Source organism: Hevea brasiliensis, chromosome 12 (assembly GCF_030052815.1).
Source record: "Hevea brasiliensis isolate MT/VB/25A 57/8 chromosome 12, ASM3005281v1, whole genome shotgun sequence".
Lineage (NCBI taxonomy): Eukaryota > Viridiplantae > Streptophyta > Magnoliopsida > Malpighiales > Euphorbiaceae > Hevea > Hevea brasiliensis.
The window spans coordinates 34,422,458-34,443,766 of NC_079504.1; the positions used below are offsets into that span (position 1 = coordinate 34,422,458).

General features: G+C 33.4%; 1 pseudogene; it reads right to left on the reverse strand.

Moving 5' to 3' along the window:
• Window positions 1-1,710: 1,710 nt before the first annotated feature.
• Window positions 1,711-19,833, reverse strand: LOC131171207 (disease resistance protein Roq1-like; annotated as a pseudogene).
• Between the last annotated feature and the right edge of the window lie 1,476 nt (window positions 19,834-21,309).

The window sequence follows — 21,309 nt, forward strand, 5'->3', positions numbered from 1 at the left end:
GTTAAGTTACTATTAATTTTAGCAAAAATAACTAAAATGCCCTTTTCTTTATTTTTAATCTAAAAAACAATTTAGTCTTTAAAGTTTTATTTTCTTAATAATTTAGTCCTTGATATTTTGTTTCATTAACAATTAGTCATTGCATTTTTGAAATTGAGTCCATTAAATTAAAAAATTTTAAATTTAAATTAATAAAATATGGATTAATTACTTTAAGGTCCTTAAAAATTTTGGTTAATTACAAAATATCCATATATGTTACAAATTGATCTTTAAATATTATAACTATTTATAAATAAGCCTTATGTCATTATTATTTTAATAATATATAAATAATTATATGCTTGTGTGTATATATCAATTTATGATATTTTCATATATTATATTATATTGTTATATATAAAAAAAGTATGAATATGGATGCAAATCGTTATTAAAATAAAACTTCAAGAGCTAAATTATTTTCATACTAAAAATAAAGTTAAAAGTATTTTGGTATTTTTGCTAAATTCATTGGGGAATTAATTGTAATTCTAATGATAGAGATTAAATTGTAGGTTTATTAAAATATCAAGGACTAAATTGCATGATTTTAAAACTACTGGGACTAATTTATAGGTTAACTAAATTTTAGGGACTAAATTGCTAATAAAACAAAATCTTAGGGACTAAATTATTTTCATATTGAAATAGAGTTAAGGGCATTTTAGTCTTTTTCTTAGAATCAACAGTAATTAATAAAATTTCTAATAGGATGGATTAAGTTGTAAGTTTTATCAAATTTTGATAACTAAATTGCTTGGTATTGGAAATAAATGAACTAAGTTGCAGGTTTTGTCAAATTTCATATGCTAAATTATAATGTACTCTTTTTTAAAATTACATTTAAGCTTAAATTTAGTTAATATTAAATGTTAATAAAATAATACAAAAATGATAAAAAGTAATAGTAATTATTAAATTAATAAATATTTTACTTATATAATTAATTAAAACAAATTAAAATTAATATTTTAATTTAAATAATTAAATATAATATTTATAATCCTATAATAATATTATATCATATATAAAATTTAATAGAAAATTATATATAAAAAATTAAGGATAAATAATACTTTATTTTGAGATTTGAGAAAACCTGTAATTTAGTTCTTATATTTTCAAAACAAATAAAATTAGTTCCTAAAGTTTTGTAAAACTTACAATTTAGTCATTCCGTTTAATTTTTCATCCAATTTGCTATTAATTATAGTGAAAATAATTAAAATACCTTTAACTCTAATATGTTTTCTAACTTAAACAATTTAGTCCTCGAGATTTTGTATTATAACCAAAATAGTCTAAATCAAGAGACTATTTTATTTATAAAATTTAAATTAAAGGATTATAATACAAAACCTTAGGGACTTAATCATTTTAGTTAGAAAATATAGATTAAAGAGTTTTGGTCATTTTTACTCTAATTAATGGTTAATTAGATGGAAAATTACATAGAGAGACTAAATTGTCGGTTTTGCCAAATTTTTGAGACAAAAATGTTTAGCTTTAAAAATACAAGAACTAAGTTATAGAGTTTGCCAAATTTCAAAGGCTTTCACTTAAAAATTTATTTACAAGTCTATATAACAAGTACAATAACATGTGATGCACATTAAAGACAAAATTGACAAAACTAATAATAATAAAAGGAGCATAACATTGATTTTCCTAATTAACATCTCTCAATCGAGGCCCATGATAGTTTCCCTTGCAATTCAGAAAATTTAAACCTACAATCAAATTAAAAAAATAAAAAAATAAAACCTACAATACAAATAATAAATAATAAATTAAGTGTCAACTGAGCAAAAAGAGTGACTAAAGGAAAAAAGAAATCTATTAGAAAATAAAAAAAATAATAAATTTTTAACCGAAACATAATTTTAATTTTTCATGTAAAAAGCAATTTCTCAAAAGAAAATTGAAAAAAAAAAGAATTAATAATTTAATATGCGAGTAATGTGTACACAATCATTTTTTTAATTGAATAACCATAAAGAAAAATAATTATTGTGTGTTTTTATCTCTTGTCAAAATTTGCTATGAAATCTCAATAACCAAACATACGATGTAATGAAATGTGACCCAAGGAAAGAATTATAAAGAATATAATTACCCATATTTGTCAACAACTGTGAATAAATGCAAATATCTACAAATTAAAATGTATAAAGAATGATGAATTCATACTTTAGCTACTTTTAAAAAAACAAGAAAGAAAAAGGCCATTTAAAAGTACCTCTGCAATAGTTATTCCTGGGAGACCCAAATCCTCAAATGGCTTATCGCACCGAATTAATTCCGCTAGATCTTCATCCTCATAATATAATAGACGAAGTCCACAATTCTTCACCTCTAACTGGTCAGAAAAAAATGACGCCTTAAGTTGATTACATCCTTCCAACTGCTCTAGACAAGTTATGGAGCTAGGAGGCACAAAGCTAACCCAAAGTTGATCAGAAGTGATGCATAAATCTTGAGCGATTTCCATTGTAGAGCGACCTAGAAACAAACTTTGTTCCGACGGCAAATTGTATGCATGCAAGTCACAGACAACAGTACAAGTATCCACTGAAGGAGGCTGATCATGACGGAATCTAAAAACTCCAGATAAACAGAATCCTCCCCATCCGTAATTCAACCAATAAGGAGGTAGTTGCACTTCTAATGAAGACCCCGATCCTTGATTATTGAACCACACTGGAACTTCACTTGAGGCTAAACACAATGATATAAGGGTGCTTGCACTAAAGAGTCCCTAAGCCAAAATTATTACTTAACAATTAAAATGTGTAGCTTTGCAGCAATATTCTTTGGGAAAATAAAACTTTTTTGGTGTATGCATGTGCAATTGGATAGTTATTTAGTAGTAGAGTTGCTCCTGGAATGCACAAATTCTAAAGTCCTTTGGCAAGAAGTCAGAATGCACATAACGAAATTTGCTATGGGCCACAAAGATAACATAAAAAAGGAACAAACACATGATACAATATCATATGACACAAAAATATATAATATCTTAAAAAAAAAAAACAAGAAAGATATATATATATATACTGAAAAATGTGATTTTTTTTTTCTTTTTTGAAAAATCTAGGGCCCCCAAGATGTGTGTGTGTGTGTGTGTGTGTGTGAGAGAGAGAGAGAGAGAGAGAGAGAGAGAGAGAGAGAGAGAGAGAGAGAGAGAATGAGAGACTGACCAGAGAGAGAGAGTTATGCTTCAATAAGAAATGCAGGTAACTCATTAGCCTTCCAAGTGGCCTAGGATTTTGGCCTTGAATCTCAATCAACCTAACCCATTTTATAAGAGTGAACGATGAAGTTCTTGAAGTGCTTGCTTCAAATGGATTTGGAATACTTTCCTGTGTAGTTAGACATTCCGCACTAAGTTGTAAAATGGTTGATGAAAGATCACGCAAGGACTGAAGCTTCTTGCAATCAACGAAGTGAAGGTTTTCAAGTTTAAAATTTCTACTTATGCTTGTAGTTAGTGAAGTTTCCAAGCAAGAGCAACCCTCTATACTAAGTTCTTTGAGACCCGAAGGAAGATTATTTGGAAATGATCGAATCCTCTTACAATTGCTAAAACGAACAACTATGAGTTTAGAGAGTTGACTAATGCTTTCAGGCATGCTTACAAAATCATTTCCTCTTAGATCTAGATTTTCTAAAAATGGGAAACAACTTAGATCATAAGGAATTGTTGCATCGGTAAGACCGCAATAACTTAGATTAAGTTTCCTAAGAATGCAAAAACCTCTTAAAGAAGGCAACTCAAAGGACATGGCAGGTGTAGGTTTCTTAGGCATTAGCCACCATGGGCAAAGACAATCCCATGGCTGAGCTAATGGCAATGATGTTGAACCGATTCCTGCTATTTCAAACACATCCAAAGATGTCATATCCCCTATATTATCTGGCAATTCTTCAAGATTTGAGCAGCCAGTCAATATAAAAACTTTAAGAGACTTCAAATTACACAGGCTACTTGGAAGAGCTGTAAGGCTTTTGCAATTCTTCATGTTCAGTAAAACAAGCCTTTCTAGAAGTCCAATAGAATGGCGTACTTCAAGTAATCCTGTACAACATTCAAGAATTAACTCTTCAAGGTATGGGATCTCTCTAAAGTCGGGTGTCTTGATTAATTTTTTGGAGTAACTAAGATCAATTATCTTCAACAACTTTAAAGGCTGTAAAAGATATAGAAAGGAAATCAGAAAGAAACAGTAAAACCTGAGCAATAAACAGATATAAGGAGTTAATTATACATACTCTTACTCCCTTCCATAATTGTTCAATTCTGCTATAAGACAAATGGAGCTCAGCAAGTTGATCTGGTTGAAAAGTTTGTGGCAAAGATTTGAAAGGATACCCACGCCATTCCAAGTACCTTAATTCATTGGAAAGATATTCAATGTCTTTGGAGAGGTTTAAATTGCAAATTATGAGCAATCTGAGAGCTTTCATCTTCAAGAAGGCTTTAGAACTCATGTATCTTTCTCCTTGATCAAACATATAATCCAGGACTACACCTTCAATTAGATTTGTTCCCTAAAAAATCAAAGGCAACAATTAGTGGTGAAAATAACTGAAAGACTTATAACATTTATAATGGCAGTTTATCAAATCAAATATAATTCTTAATTATTGAGTAATACTAACCGTATCATTCATTAAGATGTGACTGACATCCGTATAAAGCCATAGTCTACTACGTCGTCCAGGCTCTTCTCGACATTCTCGATAAACAATTTCTTAACCCATTTCTTCCAGCAAATCATGTATCCACACACAGTTGTCTGAAATAGTTATGAGAGATTTATCGATGAGCTCCCTTATACCAATATCTGGGTATAATCCACCACTTTCCAGTACTTTCATCACATAACGTTTCATTTTTCCTTTGAAAAAGCATGCGATGTCTAGAAATATTTTTTTTTGTACTTCCTCCAATCCATCAAAACTTATTTCAAGCTTACTTAGAATTTTTTCATTGGGAATTTCTTTCAACCTCTTCAATGCACTGTTCCATTCTTTCACAGATCGAGCATACAAGGAGGAACCCAAAACATTAAGCGCTAATGGGAGGCCACCTGCATAGTTTACAGCTTCGTTGGATAGCTCCATGTAATCTTGTGGTGGACAATCTTTCTTAAAGGCTTTCAAGCAAAAGAGTTGAAGGGCTTCATGTGACACCCCTTACCCGTCTACAGTATAGCCGAGCAAGAAGTACCACATTCGGTGCCGGAGCACTCTATCTTGTTTTATCATATCTATTGTAAACTTTTTATGTCATTTAAAACATGTATTCTATGTGTAGAAATTTTTTTTTTTTTTTTTATATCTTATTTCTGTGGAGACCCGGACAGAGCCTCCCTTATTTATTAGCATCTGGCGGATTCCACTAATCACCTGTTAACATGTTCATATTCATTTTACACATTTCCATATCATATTCTCATGTATCATATCATTTACAAATATTTATGAGATCTCAAAATGAAGTATTATCTATTGCATTCATATAGAAATTCATAGATAATAAATTACAAGTTTTCATTTCAATCTCAAAGTTTAATTACAAGTCCAAAATGAAATACATCATAAACTAGTAATTACATCATGACTAAACATAATGAACCAAAATACTAGTCTATACATGGGCCCTACCAAAATACAACAGACCGGTGAGGTGACTCTGGACAATGGCAGATCTGATCAAAACTGCGCCGTTGTACTCATGCGGTGATCTTGACTCCTACGCGATGGAAAACCAACGCGCTAAGCATAACGCTTAGTGGTGCATAATTTATAATAACAATAATTTAATAATTTGAAATAATATATGCAACTCATAATTTCTGGGTATTTTACATTTTTATTGCTCTTTGGAAATAATTAACATTATTGGGATCTTTTATGATTACTTATTGTATTTTAAGTCTTAATTATTTATTTATTTATTTATTTTTTTCAGTGCCCAAGAAAACCTATAACAAATTATAAAAGCTGGATGTACGGGTGTATACTGGTTAGACAGCCATATGTCTATCCAAAGATATCGCCGTGCACGAGGCGGTGTCGCACGAGGCATTCATCGAGCTTGTAAAGCCAGAAATAAAGTAGGCATATAGCCTGTAGAACAATCATACCAGACATATATTGTCAGTTCATGATTTTCTCGGTAGGCAGTACTGCTATCTGTAGTCCCTAATTGGTATACCAATTTATCCAACTAAATAAATAAGTCTAGGTATACTATGGGCAATTAAACATTTTTAATTAATTTAGCACTATTCACTGTTACTATTTTCTAGTACTGTTCATTAGTACTATTAATTTCATATTAATAGGAAATTAGTCCCAATTTACATATTCATATCATTTTTAATATTTAATTATCCTTATGAGGATTTTAATTTTCAAAGATAGCATTTTTCCCATGAACCTTTCTTTAGGTTCATGTTGATGTGTTATATTTATCTAGGAATTTGACTAGGTTAGGATGTCTATTTAGTCACACTTCCTTCATAACAATTGCTCCTCTATGTTTAAACTTGAATTTCAGTTTTTGAATCACTGAATTTAGGGTTATAGAACTCAAGTTATGGTCAAAATACCAAAGGAATAGTATTTTGGGACATTTTCTGGGTTGGCAGTTTCAGTGACCCAACTTGTGCTAACAATTTGAATTGGTTAAAGGCAAAACTGGGTTAAGTGGTCTTCATGAAAAGTGTAGCCCTATGTCTAAACTTTCCATGGTTAAAATTTTAGGTCATTTGGACCAGTATAGAGAGAGTTATGACCAAATGAACACGTACTGTTCATTTGGTCATTTTCTGGGTTGGCAGTTTCAGTGACCCAACTTGTGCTAACAATTTGATTTGGTTAAAGGCAAAACTGGGTTAAGTGGTCTTCATGAAAAGTGTAGCCATATGTCTAAACTTTCCATGGTTAAAATTTTAGGATTTTTAGACCAGTATAGAGAGAGTTATGACCAAATGAACACGTACTGTTCATTTGGTCATTTTCTGGGTTGGCAGTTTCAGTGACCCAAATTGTGCTAACAATTTGATTTGGTTAAAGGCAAAACTGGGTTAAGTGATCTTCATGAAAAGTGTAGCCCTATGTCTAAACTTTCCATGGTTAAAATTTTAGGATTTTTGGACCAGTATAGAGAGAGTTATGACCAAATGAACACGTACTGTTCATTTGATCATTTTCTAGGTTGGGTTGCAGGGAAATCCGAATTTGGGCAGTATTTAGGTCAAGTTTTGGACAGAATTGGGGCATGGTTTCTTCATGGAAAATGGGCTATTTTGGGTCTAGTTTCACCTCCAATTGGCCTCATACCAATTGGGGTCACACAATTTTATTTATGGCCTAAAATGTACACTGCCCTCAACAAACACAACCTGCAGAAAATTGACACTTCCAAAACTCAATCTCCTCCAACTTCCTTACTTCAATTTGCATGCAATACACTTCTATAAGCAACAATCTCATCCCAATAGATCAATTTCAACATCTTACACAAAGTCCTCAACATTTACACAAACCCTAGTTTTCAAAGTTTCAAATTTACACAAACACTACACAATCAAACACCCAAACATTTCAACTAATTACACATTCTCATAGAACCATTTTTCATCACTTAAAAGCAATAAATTTCAAGTTCCATGGCTGCCAAAAATTCAAGGGTTCTTTCCTCTAGATTTTCTTTTTGTTTTAATGGTATTTATGCTTAGCTAAACATGCTTTTCATGTTTAATAAAGAGAAGGAGAGGGATTAGTGCACTAACCTCTTGTGACCCACTTCAAACTTTAATCTTTCTTCTTCTTATGGGTATCTAAAGCTTCCTTATGGTGTGGGCTAAATTTTTTGTGAAGGGGTCTATGGGTTTTGGTGAGTGAAAGCTTGGGAAATCAAGCTTTAAGCTTGATAACAATGGTGGGGAGGGAGAGAGCAAGGGAACGGCAAGGAGAAAGAGAGAAGAGGAAGAAGAATGGTTGGTGGGTTTTGTCTTCTTGTGTCTATTTATATACATTTATGTGTACTTTATTATTTTTTTTTTAAATTTCATAAATCTATTTCCTTTCTTTTCTTTTCTTTCCCTTTTCTTTTCTTTCCTTTTCTTTTCTTTTCTTCTTCTTTCTCTTCTCATTTTTCAAATTCAAATTCATATAATTAATTTATGTTAATTATTCTATTTCCAAATTTTAATTTGACATTTAAGTCAAAATTCACCTCTAGGGGTGAAATGACCAAAATGCCTTTCATGGTGCTCATCGGATTATTTTTATTTTAATTTTTTTTTATACCAATTAATAAATTCTTTAAATTTTATTTTATTTCTCAAAATTTTTCCTATATATTTTTTTTAATATTTACTTCATTAATTTATGCCTCCTCACTATAGTTTAAGTGTAGTTCCAAACATTTTGACTGTCCGAACAGATATGAGTCGTCGGAACAGTAAATTGTACGGACTACCTATGGTGAGGGCGTTACAATTCTTCCCCTCTAATAGAAATTTCGTCCTCGAAATTTACCTAATGTGAAGAGCTGAGGGAACTGCTGCCTCATTGTCTCCTCGCTCTCCCATGTCGCTTCTTCCGTGTTGTGGTGTCTCCATAAGACTTTCACTAGTGGGATCCTCTTATTTCTGAGTTCTTTCACTTCCCGTGCCAAGATTCTAACTGGTTCTTCTTCATATGTCAAATCAGGTTGCACAATTATCTCCTCTGCTGAAATGACATGTGAAGGATCTGATCTGTATCTCCTGAGCATCGACACATGGAATACACCTGTGGATCTTGTCCACTGTGTGGTAAAGCTAGCTCAGAGGCTCTTTGGACCCACACGCTCAATGACATCGTATGGACAAATAAACCTAGGGCTCAACTTACCCTTTTTACCAAATCTTAGCACTTTTTTCCAAGGTGATACCTTTAGAAACACCTTCTCGCCAACCTCATACTCTATATCCTTTCTCCTCAGGTCGGCATATGACTTCTGTCTATCCAAGGTGACCTTCAAATTGTCTCTGATGAGTTTCACTTTTTCCTCTGTCTGTCTCACTAAATCTAGGCCCACTATTTTCTCCTCACCCATTTCTGTCCAGCATAAGGGAGTTCTACATCTCCTCCCATACAACGCTTCATATGGAGCCATTTTTATACTGGCTTGGTAGCTGTTGTTGTAAGCAAACTCTACCAAAGGAAGATACTTCTCCCAACTTCCTTCAAAATCAATGATGCAGCTTCTCAACATATCCTCCAACACCTGAATCACCCGTTCTGACTGTCCATCCGTCTGTGGATGAAAAGCCGTACTAAAGTGTAGTCGAGTGCCTAAAGACTCCTGTAGCCTCTTCCAAAACCTCGAAGTAAATCTCGGGTCTCGGTCAGATATGATCGATGTTGGCACTCCATGTAGCCGGACTATCTCATCTATGTAAATTTCTGCAAATCTCTCTAATGAGTAGCTGGTTCTAACTGGTAGGAAATGAGCTGACTTGGTCAATCTATCCACAATCACCCATATAGTATCATGCTTCCTCTGTGTCAATGGTAGCCCAGTCACAAAATCCATGGTAATGCGGTCCCATTTCCATTCTGGTATGGATATAGGTTGCAACAACCCTGATGGAACCTGATGCTCAGCCTTAACCTGCTGGCATGTCAAACATCTAGTCACAAAATCACCAATCTCTTTCTTCATTCCAGGCCACCAATAATGTGTTTTCAGGTCTTGGTACATCTTGGTACTTCTGGTGCATAGCATGGAAGCTGCGCCTCTTTTAAGATATTCTTCTTCAGTTCCTCATCTCTTGGTACACATATTCTGCCTTTATAGTACAGGCACCCATCTCCTTTCAACTCATAATCAGTCTCCTTCCCCTCTTGAGTTCTGCCCATAACAGTTAGCAACTTTTCATCCCTTAACTGTGCCTCTTGTATTTGCTGTAACAAACTTGGCTTTACACACAACTCAGCCAAAAGTACCCCATCCTGTGCTAAAGACAGTCGAGCATTCAATGCTCTCAAAGCCATCATGGACTTCCTACTAGGGCGTCACCACTATATTTGCTTTCCCGTGGATGGTAGTCGATCACAGTCATAGTCTTTAAGGAATTTAATCCATCTCCTCTGTCTCAGTTGAGTTCCTACGAGTTGGCAAGTACTTTAGACTCTTGTGATCAGTGTAGATGTAACACTTCTCACCATATAGGTAATGCCTCCATATCTTCAATGCAAATATTATTGCCGCCAATTCCAGATCATGAGTTGGGTAGTTCTTTTCATGTGGCCTTAGCTGTCTAGAAGCATAGGCAACTACTTTCCCTTCCTGCATTAGAACACACCCAAGCCCATTGTGAGAGGCATCACTATAGATCACATAGTCTTTCTCTGACTCTGGCTGTGTCAACACTGGAGCTTCTGTAAGCATAGCCTTTATCTTCTCAAACTGGTTTGACATTTTTCATTCCAGTCAAACTTTGCATTCTTATGCATAACTTAGTCAGGGGATGCTATAAGGGAAAATCCCTTCACAAATCTCCTGTAGTATCCAGCTAACCCCAAAAAGCTTCTGACTTCTGTTACATTTTTGGGAGGCTTCCATTCAACTATTGCTTCAATCTTCCTTGGATCTACCCTGATTCCATCTGCTGACACAATGTGTCCAAGAAAGGATATCTCATCCAACCAGAAGTCACACTTGGATAACTTGGCATACAAGCGCTTTTCTTGCGATGTAGTACTACTCTCAGGTGTTCATCATGCTCTTCCCGGTTATTAGAATACACCAAGATATCATCTATAAAGACCACAATAAACCGATCCAAGTAGGGATGAAAGATGCAGTTCATTAGGCCCATGAAAGCTGCCGGTGCATTTGTTAGCCCAAATGGCATCACTAGGAACTCATAGTGTCCATACCGGGTCCTGAAAGCAGTTTTAGGAACATCTGTCTCCTTCACTCTCAACTGGTGATAGCCTGATCTGAGATCTATCTTGGAGAATACTCCAGCTCCCCTCAATTGATCAAATAGGTCATCTACCCTAGGTAAAGGGTATTTGTTTTTCACACACCTTATTCACCGTGGTAGTCTATACATTAGACCAAGGGTACCGTCCTTCTTCTTCACAAATATTTGCACCGTGCTCCCAGTGACACACTAGGGCGTATGAAGCCTTTGTCTAGTAGCTCCTGAATCGAACTTTCAACTCTCTCGATTCAGTGGGTGCCATCCTATATGGAGCAATGGACATTGGTGCGATGCAGCATAACCTCTAGAGCAACCTCCACTTCTCTATTGGTTGGCAAACCGCAACTCTTCTAGAAACACATCCGAAAAATCACATACAGTGGGGATCTCCTGCATGCTTTGGCTAGTCTTCCTGGTGTTAACCACATGTGCTAAGAAAGCCTCACAGCCCTTTCTTATCAATCTTCTGACTGTTGTGGCTGATATGATGGTGGAAAGACAACCCGTTCCTTTACCCATAACTGTAATCACATCCCCATCTATGCGTAGTGACATCCTCTTTAGCGACAATCTACCATCGCCTGATGACGTGATAACCAGTCCATACCTAATATCACATCGAACTCATGGAATGGTAGCTCAATCAAGTCAGCTAAAAACTCATACCCTTGTGTTTTCAGAGGACAGCCCTTGTAGACCTTTTTCACCATGACACTATGGCCTAAAGGGTTTGTGACTTGTATGTCCTCCTCTAGCTCCTCTACTTGTACCCCTCTATCAACTGGTGGTGTGATGCACACATATGAATGTGTGGAACCCGGATCAATCAATGCACATACTAGCAGGTCATAAAAAGAAAATGTACCTCTAATGACATCAGCTGGCTCTGGCTCATCTCGAGCTCTCATGGCATAAGCACGAGGTGCTACCCTAATCTCCTGCCTCTGGACTGTCTCTGCAGTAGGCCTCTGTGATGTGCCAGCTGTATCAGGCCTCGCAGGTCTCCTACCCCTCTGTGCTGCTGGGGCAGACCTCTCCATCTGAGGTGGAGCAGTGGGAGCACTAGTGTTCCTCTGTGGACAATCCTTCAGGAAGTGATCCGTAGACCCACATCTGAAACATCCACCTGTCAACAATCTGCACTCTCCTCTGTGGGGTCTACCACAATGTACACAAGCAGGTGGTGGGGCTGATCCCCGTGTAACTGCACCTGGTGAACTACCCACTGATGCACCAGATTGTCCTCCTCCTCTCCTTGGAGCAAACCGAGACTTCTGTTTCTTGCCCCGACCTTGAGTCTGACCCTGAGACTCCTTGGGTCTCTTACTACCCGTGTCTGCTGAACCGGACCGGACCAGAACCCTCTTGCGTTTCCTATCCTTTTTGAACTGCTCTTCATTTCTGACTCTCTCCACATCAAGGGCTGATGCTATCAACAGAGAGAAATCTGTGAAGTGGTGAGATGTCACTATCAACCTGATGTTGTCATTCAGTCCATCCTCAAATCTTCTGCATTTATGAACCTCTGTTGGCATCAACTCCAATGCATATTCGCTAAGTCTCACGAATTCTCGCTCATATTCGGAGACTGTCAGCTGCCTCTGCCTCAGTGCCAGGAATTCTCTCCTTCTGGCCTCCAAGTACACATGACTGATGTATTTCTTTCTGAATTCAGCCAGAAAGAAATCCCAAGTGATCTGTGCAGGCTGTACCACTCTAGATACTGTCACCCACCATCTATAGGCATCCTCCTGTAGTAGTGTGAGCACACTCAACGGCCGCTCAGTGCGGTGCAGTACCCTCTCTGTCCTCTCCAGCCAATACTCTGCTGTGGCTGGATCATCATCCCTCTTACCTCTGAAGTCAACTGCCTCATACTTTCGCAGTCTCTCTAGTGGAGATCTGTGTATAGGTTGCGGCTGTCGGGGTGGAGGTGGCTGTACAGGTGGTGGGGGTGGTGGTGGATGTGGCTGTGGCTGTGGCTGTGGAGGTGGAGGTGGCTGTGGAATGGCTCCGTGATCGATGGAGCATTTGTGTCATCTGTTCATAGAGGCTCTTGTGCCCTACTCACGCACCTCGAGATGACTCGCTCTACTACCACTTCTCCCCGACTAGGAGCGGTGCGTGACTCTACTTCCTCCTCTATCGGTCTCGGAGGTCCGTGCTCTGAAGGATCAGATGCCATCGATCCTATAAAACAGACAAAGAACAGATCTGCATTAGTGTCACCTCGACTCTATTTAAAGGCCGATGCAAGTGATGCAACTATTTCTTTCTATCTATTTAGGTCTAGGACCGCCTAAACCAGGCTCTGATACCACTAAATGTGACACCCCTTACCCGTCTAAGATATGGAGCAAGAAGTACCACATTCGGTCGGAGCACCCTATCTTGTTTTATCATATCTATTGTAAACTTTTTATGTCATTTAAAACATGTATTCTATGTGTAGAAATTTTTTTTTTTTTTTTTTATATCTTATTTCTGTGGAGACCCGGACAGAGCCTCCCTTGTTTATTAGCATCTGGCGGATTCCACTAATCACCTGTTAACATGTTCATATTCATTTTACACATTTCCATATCATATTCTCATGTATCATATCATTTACAAATATTTATGAGATCTCAAAATGAAGTATTATCTATTGCATTCATATAGAAATTCATAGATAATAAATTACAAGTTTTCATTTCAATCTCAAAGTTTAATTACAAGTCCAAAATGAAATACATCATAAACTAGTAATTACATCATGACTAAACATAATGAACCAAAATACTAGTCTATACATGGGCCCTACCAAAATACAACAGACCGGTGAGGTGACTCTGGACAATGGCAGATCTGATCAAAGCTCACCGGTGTACTCATCGTGTCTTCTTTGCGCTCTGCGGTGATCTCCAGTACCTACGCGATGGAAAACCAACGCGCTAAGCATAACGCTTAGTGGTGCATAATTTATAATAACAATAATTTAATAATTTGAAATAATATATGCAACTCATAATTTCTGGGTATTTTACATTTTTATTGCTCTTTGGAAATAATTAACATTATTGGGATCTTTTATGATTACTTATTGTATTTTAAGTCTTAATTATTTATTTATTTATTTATTTTTTTCAGTGCCCAAGAAAACCTATAACAAATTATAAAAGCTGGATGTAGGGGTGTATCGGTTAGACAGACCATATGTCTATCAGTATCGTCATCGAGCACGAGGCGGTTCGCACGAGGCATCAAAGCTTGTAAAGCAAGAAAAAAAGAAGGCATATACAAAGTATAACAATCATAACAGACATATATTGTCGGTTCATGATTTTCTCGGTAGGCGATCGCTATCTGTAGTCCCTAATTGGTATACCAATTTATCCAACTAAATAAATAAGTCTAGGTATACTATGGGCAATTAAACATTTTTAATTAATTTAGCACTATTCACTGTTACTATTTTCTAGTACTGTTCATTAGTACTATTAATTTCATATTAATAGGAAATTAGTCCCAATTTACATATTCATATCATTTTTAATATTTAATTATCCTTATGAGGATTTTAATTTTCATAGATAGCATTTTTCCCATGAACCTTTCTTTAGGTTCATGTTGATGTGTTATATTTATCTAGGAATTTGACTAGGTTAGGATGTCTATTTAGTCACACTTCCTTCATAACAATTGCTCCTCTATGTTTAAACTTGAATTTCAGTTTTTGAATCACTGAATTTAGGGTTATAGAACTCAAGTTATGGTCAAAATACCAAAGGAATAGTATTTTGGGACATTTTCTGGGTTGGCAGTTTCAGTGACCCAACTTGTGCTAACAATTTGAATTGGTTAAAGGCAAAACTGGGTTAAGTGGTCTTCATGAAAAGTGTAGCCCTATGTCTAAACTTTCCATGGTTAAAATTTTAGGTCATTTGGACCAGTATAGAGAGAGTTATGACCAAATGAACACGTACTGTTCATTTGGTCATTTTCTGGGTTGGCAGTTTCAGTGACCCAACTTATGCTAACAATTTGATTTGGTTAAAGGCAAACCTGGGTTAAGTGGTCTTCATGAAAAGTGTAGCCCTATGTCTAAACTTTCCATGGTTAAAATTTTAGGATTTTTGGACCAGTATAGAGAGTTATGACCAAATGAACACGTACTGTTCATTTGGTCATTTTCTGGGTTGGCAGTTTCAGTGACCCAAATTGTGCTAACAATTTGATTTGGTTAAAGGCAAAACTGGGTTAAGTGGTCTTCATGAAAAGTGTAGCCCTATGTCTAAACTTTCCATGGTTAAAATTTTAGAACCAAATGAACACGTACTGTTCATTTGGTCATTTTCTGGGTTGGCAGTTTCAGTGACCCAACTTGTGCTAACAATTTGATTTGGTTAAAGGCAAAACTGGGTTAAGTGGTCTTCATGAAAAGTGTAGCCCTATGTCTAAACTTTCCATGGTTAAAATTTTAGGATTTTTGGACCAGTATAGAGAGAGTTATGACCAAATGAACACGTACTGTTCATTTTGTCATTTTCTGTGTTGTGTTGCAGGAAAATCCGAATTTGGGCAGTATTTAGGTCAAGTTTTGGACAGAATTGGGGCATGGTTTCTTCATGGAAAATGGGCTATTTTGGGTCTAGTTTCACCTCCAATTGGCCTCATACCAATTGGGGTCACACAATTTTATTTATGGCCTAAAATGTACACTGCCCTCAACAAACACAACCTGCAGAAAATTGACACTTCCAAAACTCAATCTTCTCCAACTTCCTTACTTCAATTTGCATGCAATACACTTCTATAAGCAACAATCTCATCCCAATAGATCAATTTCAACATCTTACACAAAGTCCTCAACATTTACACAAACCCTAGTTTTCAAAGTTTCAAATTTACACAAACACTACACAATCAAACACCCAAACATTTCAACTAATTACACATTCTCATAGAACCATTTTTCATCACTTAAAAGCAATAAATTTCAAGTTCCATGACTGCCAAAAATTCAAGGGTTCTTTCCTCTAGATTTTCTTTTTGTTTTAATGGTATTTATGCTTAGCTAAACATGCTTTTCATGTTTAATAAAGAGAAGGAGAGGGATTAGTGCACTAACCTCTTGTGACCCACTTCAAACTTTAATCTTTCTTCTTCTTATGGGTATCTAAAGCTTCCTTATGGTGTGGGCTAAATTTTTTGTGAAGGGGTCTATGGGTTTTGGTGAGTGAAAGCTTGGGAAATCAAGCTTTAAGCTTGATAACAATGGTGGGGATGTCGAGAGCAAGGGAACGGCAAGGAGAAAGAGAGAAGAGGAAGAAGAATGGTTGGTGGGTTTTGTCTTCTTGTGTCTATTTATATACATTTATGTGTACTTTATTATTTTTTTTTTTTAAATTTCATAAATCTATTTCCTTTCTTTTTTTTCTTTCCCTTTTCTTTTCTTTCCTTTTCTTTTCTTTTCTTCTTCTTTCTCTTCTCATTTTTCAAATTCAAATTCATATAATTAATTTATGTTAATTATTCTATTTCCAAATTTTAATTTGACATTTAAGTCAAAATTCACCTCTAGGGGTGAAATGACCAAAATGCCTTTCATGGTGCTCATCGGATTATTTTTATTTTAATTTTTTTTTATACCAATTAATAAATTCTTTAAATTTTATTTTATTTCTCAAAATTTTTCCTATATTTTTTTTTAATATTTACTTCATTAATTTATGCCTCCTCACTATAGTTTAGGTGTAGTTCCAAACATTTTGACTGTCCGAACAGATATGAGTCGTCGGAACAGTAAATTGTACGGACTACCTATGGTGAGGGCGTTACACTTCATGATGATTTAACTCCTCAACCCTATATATTTGATCTACTTCATGTTGGATCAACAAATGTTCATCCCTAGTCGTTATTATGATTCTACTTCCAACTCCAAACCAGCTTTCATCTTTTTTTCCAACTAATAATTCTAATTGCTCTAACTCATTAACATCATCAAGAATGACCAAAACCTTCTTTCGAGATAGCCTATTTTTTATGTGATAAACTCCATTGTATTCATCGTACACATCTATGTCTCTTTCCATCAATGTTGCACATAAAAGTCGTCTTTGTAAAGTGAACAAACCATATTTTCTTGAAGTTTCTCCAACATCCGCAAGAAAAGCACTACCCTCAAATTGGCATTGCATTTCCTTGTAGGTGACACTGGCAATAGTTGTTTTTCCAATGCCACCCATCCCACAAATACCTACCGTTTTGACATTATTTAGCTCATTTATATTGATACAAAATCTCATTTTCTCTAATCGTGAATCCATTCCAACAAAATCCTTGGCTATACTATGACTAAATCTTCTCAATTTGTTAAGTACATCTTTAGTGATATCCTGAATAAACTCTGACTCCTCCCTACAATATAAGAATATCCTATTATCATAAATAACACAATATTTTAAACATAGAAATAACATTAAAAATATCAAGTGTTCAATTTTGTTCATATCGCGCACACGAAAATTCTATAACATGCAAAGAGTATATTATAGAGAGAAATAAATAATAAATTCCTACGCAAATTGAGATATCAATAATAGGAAATATATAATAAGCGTTTCATTGTACTCATATTCAATAATAGGAAACATAGCCTTTCCAATACATTTTAAGTTTCTAGTCATGAGTTCTTCCGGTGGCACTTCTTCCTCAAATGATATTAAGGCTTTTTGGAGACTTTTTATAAAATGTTCCTAAACACAAAATCATTAGAGATAATTTCAGACGTAACTAATTAAAGTTTTGAGAAACACAATAAAATTGTCTCTTAATAATATTTTCATCTTTAAATATTTGGTAGGAGAAGGAAAAGGAAGTGAGAAATTCTCTCCATTTAAAGTGATGATTTTAACAAAACGTTCAAAAAAATTAACATTTACAGACTTTTTTTTTACTATGCAGCTAATTGTTTCATCCCTATTTTCTAATTTTTTTTAGTGTAATTTATTTTATAAAATTAATAATATTTTATAAATTAATATTAATATAAAAATATTAAATTAAATATTAATATATTAAATTAATATTACCTTAATAAATATATTCTTTTATAAATTAATTTTAGTATATTTGCTTATATATTAGAAATATATCACTTTAATATTTAATTAACTTGTCTAATTTACTCTTAAATTTCAATTAATATTATTTAATTTTTAGTGGACAATCATTTTCCATAATTGACTATCAAAAAATATCGATAATAAATTTATACTTTTCATAATAATAGTTTAGAGTTATCTTTTAGAGAAACAAATATTACTATTGCATTTACATTGTCAAAAAAAAAAATAATAATAATAGTATTGCATTTACAATGTCACTAATCAATGACTGCCACATGTACTAATCAATGACGTTGTCAACCAAGTCGTCTTAGTTTTGATCGAACTTTTCATAGACTTATTCAATGATGCTATAAAAACAAAAACATTCAATGATTATAGCCACAAAAATAAAGTTTAAGCTTCGAATAAAATTGACTTTGTAAAGATTAAATAGAATTACTATTAATTTAAAAATTTTATGAATATTTAATATTATAAATTACTGAATTTAAAATATATTGACTTAAAATTAAAAAATTTGTTCAATTTACTTCAAATCAAAATTTTTCAAAACAATAATGAAAAATAAATTCAATTCAAATTATAGATTAAAAATCTAATATTATGAAATATATATAAAACATGAGTATGAAGAAATTTCGACAAGGGAAAGATTCCAACAATAATAATAAATAGATTATGAGAAAAAAAATCATTTTAAATTGATGAAAAGAATGATGAGAGAATTATACTAGACTTTCCTTTGATGATCTTGTCAAATAATTTAAATTTCAATGAATAAAAATTGATGATGATAGAATTAATAAAGAAAAAAAAAAGGTTAAGAGGCAATGATGGTTTGAATTTTTTTTTTTTTACAAGAGGGTTTGTATTTCACGGTTTATAAATAATTGTTTCAATACAGTAATAAAAAAATTAATTTTTTTTATAAAATTAATAATGAATCCATTAAAAAAACTTTTAAAATAATCAAGTGATTCAGTGCCCATTAAAATTTGATAAAAGTAATAAAAAAATTAATTTTTTCAAAAACTACTACTATATCCTAAAAAATTTTAAAATTTCAGCAGCCAATTGGTCGAATTGATGCGGGTTTCAGAAATATGGGAAAACTGAAATGCATGAGTTTAGTGAGGGAAAATGCTAATTAAAATAACTAAAAGAAATGGGATATATTCTGACCTGTCTTGTAAATTCCATCCAGAAAGATTGGCCACTTGAGTCATAGCAAGTCTCCACCGTTGCACCCTCTCGTCGTTCTGCTGATAATGTTCAGAGTCATTTTCAAAACTCCCATTCTGTTTTCGAACTTCTGATGGATTCACATCATAGAAAATGGGCAAAACTATTTGGTTGCCAGAGTTCTTGCATTCGAAAATTTTTACGAGTTCATCCAAACACCATGTTGAAGAAGCGTAATTTTTTGAAAAGATGACAAGAGAAATTTTGGAGCTTTCAATTGCTTTGAGGAGTTCTTGAGAAATAGTTTCCCCTTTCTCAAGTTCTCGATCATCCTTGAATATTATGATTCCTTTTTGACGAAACTCTTTGCACAAATGACTGATAAAATTCTTACGGGTATCTTCACCCCTAAAGCTAAGAAAAACATCATATTTCCATTGTTGAGAAGAAGAAGAAGAAGAAGAGGAAGAGTTTTCTTTCATGGCCTTAAGAGCCATGAAAAGCTTTTTAATAGTTTAAACGGGAAGCTTGATGGGTCATTTGTTACGTCTTTCTTCTATAAGCATAGCTTGGTATTTATAGAAGCTATTTTCCATTGTGCAGTGCACTTTCCTAAAACCTAATTAAATTTATATTTTGTTGTGACAAATTGGAAAAGCATTCTTTTTTTGTTGTGACAAATTCAAAGTCTTTTAATTTTACCTTTGAAATTGAAAGCAAAGTTAATTAAGCGTACAGCATAAAAATTGGGCTAATTATATGTTGCTATTGGGTCAATTTACTCTCAGCTTTTAGCTGTATACAAAGGAGAGAGAAAGAGGCACGTAAAGGTTACTTGCTTCAAATGTTAAATTTTCTTTTGACCCTTAATGTTTTATAGAAGTAATAACTCAGTTTTTACATTTTTTAATATTTTTTAAAAAACAGTTTTACTAAGATAATATTGTGAAAAAAAAATTTGGTGTTATAATTATTGAATATTTAATTTCGATTTTTTATTTTAAGATGAGATTGAAAGAGTAAAAGAATGAAATAAATTTTTTATTTTACTTTCAATTAATTTTTTATATTATTGTTATAGTTTTTTTAGAAGGTTAATTATAAAGACAGAGTAGAAAGGTAAAGTTTATAGAGCAATAACTTTTTATAAATTTTGAGTAGCCAATTATAAAATGTAAAAATTTTTAGTTAGTCCCTGAACAAGTCATGTAGTACACAGTTAAAAATGAAGACAAATTAGCTCAATTTATCAATTTTAAAGTATAACTAATTCAATTTTTATATTTTGCACTTGATTAAATTTTACAATCAATTTGAAAGATCAAATTAATATTTAGTTTATATATCATGCATTATGATTATTTTTTTGACAAGTAACTATTATTCAATATTTAATTTGTCATATCGAATTATCATTTAATTAATTAATAATTAAAGAGTTCATTAAATATGCAAAATTTTTAAAATTATAGTATTTCAAAATATTAAACTTTATAAAATTATAAATAATTTGTAACTAAAATATGTTAATTTTATCTCTTAATAATAATAATAAATTAATAATAATAGTAACAATTACTATTATTATTATTATTATTATTATTATTATTATTATTATTATTATTATTATTATTATTATTATTATTATTATTATTAAATGATGATCACAATCGTGCATATATAGTATGCTTTCAATATATACCTTACGCTATGACCCTGTCTTTATGAATCATTTTTTTCCAATAAGAACATCTGATGCCTTCACATTCATCTGATATCAAAAGTAAAGCCCCTTTTGGCTGCTGCTAAAAAAAGAAAATCTGGCTGCCTTAACCTTAGCAACTGTTATCTCTATTGGATAATCTCAAAATTTTAATTTAATATTACATATTTATCATCCACACACACATATATAATATATAAAGTTTAAGTGAGGAGAAGCTCTCAGTTCAGATTAGGATATAGTGCTAATT